General features: G+C 48.9%; 1 non-coding gene across 1 annotated transcript; it reads left to right on the top strand.

Moving 5' to 3' along the window:
• The first annotated feature begins 1,346 nt into the window (after positions 1–1,346).
• LOC117311491 (U6atac minor spliceosomal RNA) lies at positions 1,347–1,472 on the top strand. The gene has a single exon (XR_004525687.1). It is a non-coding gene; the product is annotated as a U6atac minor spliceosomal RNA (small nuclear RNA).
• Positions 1,473–2,591: the final 1,119 nt, after the last annotated feature.

The raw sequence follows: 2,591 nt of genomic DNA, 5'->3' as shown, positions 1-2,591 counted from the left end.
AGCCCCTCGACTTGTGCACCAGATTCCAACCCCTTCACTCACTCCAGGACTTTGCCCCAAATCATTCTTCTCCTTCCTGCGCTGTGCAACTGCCCCTCTCCACCAGATCGTTCCCTTCAGAAGCTAAATGTGCTGTCATCTCTCTCATGCTAAAAGCAAACCCTCCCGTGACCCTACGCCCTCTCCAGCTCCTGCCCCTTTCCTCCCACCCCACATCCTTATCCCCATTCCCTCTCAGCCCACTCCAGCCAAGCATCTGTCTCTGCCACTTCGTTGAAACTACACTTGTCTGAGTCACCGATGGCCTTCTTGTGGGTACATCCAAAGGTCAGTTTCCTGTCATCTTATCCTGCCTCTCAACAGCATTTGCATAGCAGAGAAATTGCTGTCGTTTCCTCCTACCTTGAGGGCAGCTCCTTCCCGAGCTCCTTCACTAGCTCCTCCTCTTCTTGGCCTCGAAGTGTTAGCATAGTATGGGGACTTCTTTCCTATTTACAGTCTCTCCCTGCTTAGATCCCATCTTGGCCTATGACTTTCAGTGCTGTCTAGAGGTTGGAATCTTTGAGAAGCAATGGGGAACAGAGTAGAGGATGAAACAGCAGCTCCAGCTCAGGACCCCCTGCCTGGATGTTAATACCTGCTCCACCCTGACAAGCTGTGTGACCTTAATCCTCTGTGCCTCAGTAGATGGTATCTCCCATCTACATGGGGTCTCCCCAGTGCAGGGTCTGAGACAGAGGCTTAAGTGTGAGTAGCTTATTTGGGAACATGACCCAGGGAGCAGGACTGAGGGAGAGGAAGAGTGAAACACAGAGTGAGGGCTGCTGACCTAGGTGTGTGAACTAGTTGGCCACCTCTCTGGTGACTGCTGTTCCATCCTGCAGGACCTTCTGAGAAGCTTTATGAAATGTACTTCAGAACCTTCCAGAAAAAAGGGGGGTCACTTATACATTGGCTCCTATGGAGTTACCCCGGTGATGTTAACTCCCTGCAGTCCTAGGTGGCTCATGTGTCAATGCCAAGTGGGTCCCATGGGTGTCCCTGACACCAGGGTGTCAGGAGGCTTTAAGAGGCATGCGGAGGGACACTGCTGGCTGCACTTGTGTGACACTGGTTGAGGCCTGTGTAAAACTGGTTACCACAGTGGGGTACCAAACCAGAGGGGAGGCCGAGGGGATCTGAAGTGGTGCACGTGACGTGCCCAGTACAGATGGGGTAATTGTAGAGCTCTCCTCATAGGACTGCTGGCCCTTAGCATGTGGCCATCAGCATGGTGGTGACTCTGATCCTGACATCTCCCCTGCCTAGTGGACACCTCAGAGGCCTGTCATGTCCAAAACAGAGCTGTGGTGCATGAAAGGAGAGAAGGCTAGCACTCCCCTTGACAAGGATGGAAGAGGCCCTCGGGCCTGACAACACGCATATGGTTAAGGCGTTGCCATCTACTTCGTGGCCTCTAACCACTGTTTTTTAGAACTACCACATGACCCAGCAATCCCACTACTGGGCATATACCCATATATATGGAATCTAGAAAAATGGTATAGATGATCTTATTTGCAAAGTGGAAATAGAGATACAGACGTAGAGGACAAGCGTATGGATATCAAGGGGGAAAGGGGGTGGTGGGATGAATTGGGAGATTGGGATTGACATATATACACTATGGATACTGTGTATAAAATAGATAACTAATGAGAACCTACTGTGTAGCACAGGGAACTCTACTCAATGCTCTGGCACGACCTAAACAGGAAGGAAATCCAAAAAAGAGAGAATATATGCATACGTGTAGCTGACTCAGTTTGCTGTACAGTAGAAACTAACACAACATTGTAAAGCAATGGTACTCCAAAAAAAATGAAAACAAACCAAACCAGACCAAAACAAAACAAAACAGAGCTCTGATTCCCTGCCTCTCCCCTAGCCCAACCCTTCCTCCAGTCTTCCCCATTGTAGTTCAATAGCCTGGATCTCTCTCTCTCCACCACCCCTTACATCTAATCCATTATCAAACTCTAGCTTCGAAGTATACCCCAGTCTGACCTCCTCAGTAACTTCTCTCACAAAGCAACCAGCCCAGGCCAAGGCACCTTTGCCCACACACACCCGTCCCCTCCACGTTCCCCACCTCCGCCCCGGCCCACGACAGTGGCCTCCCAGCTGTCTCCAGCCTCTGCTCTTGCTTCCTGACAGTTTATTCTCCCACAGCAGACAGTGAAACTGTTACTCCCTGATTAAAGCAGCCCTCCAATAACTTCCCATTATCATTTTTCTAATAACAGCTTTATTGAGATATAATTCACATACCATATAATTCACCCATTTAAAGTACACAATTCAATAGGTTTTTTTAGTATATTCACAGGCCTGTGTGACCATTACTGTAATCAATGTTAGAACATTTTCATCACCGCGCCCCCACAAACCCCCCGCCTCCTGCCCCTTGTATCCCTTAGCAGTCACTGACCCATTTCCTCCCAACTCTCCCAGCCTGGGGGAATCTACTTTAGAGACTCATCTACTTTTTAGTCTCTATGGATTTGCCTATTTTAGACATTTCACATAAATCGTGGAATATGTGTCTTTAT

Source organism: Tursiops truncatus, chromosome 2 (assembly GCF_011762595.2).
Source record: "Tursiops truncatus isolate mTurTru1 chromosome 2, mTurTru1.mat.Y, whole genome shotgun sequence".
Taxonomy (NCBI): domain Eukaryota; kingdom Metazoa; phylum Chordata; class Mammalia; order Artiodactyla; family Delphinidae; genus Tursiops; species Tursiops truncatus.
Note: the sequence above shows the minus strand (reverse complement) of the source record. Positions and strands in the feature narration are given on the sequence as shown.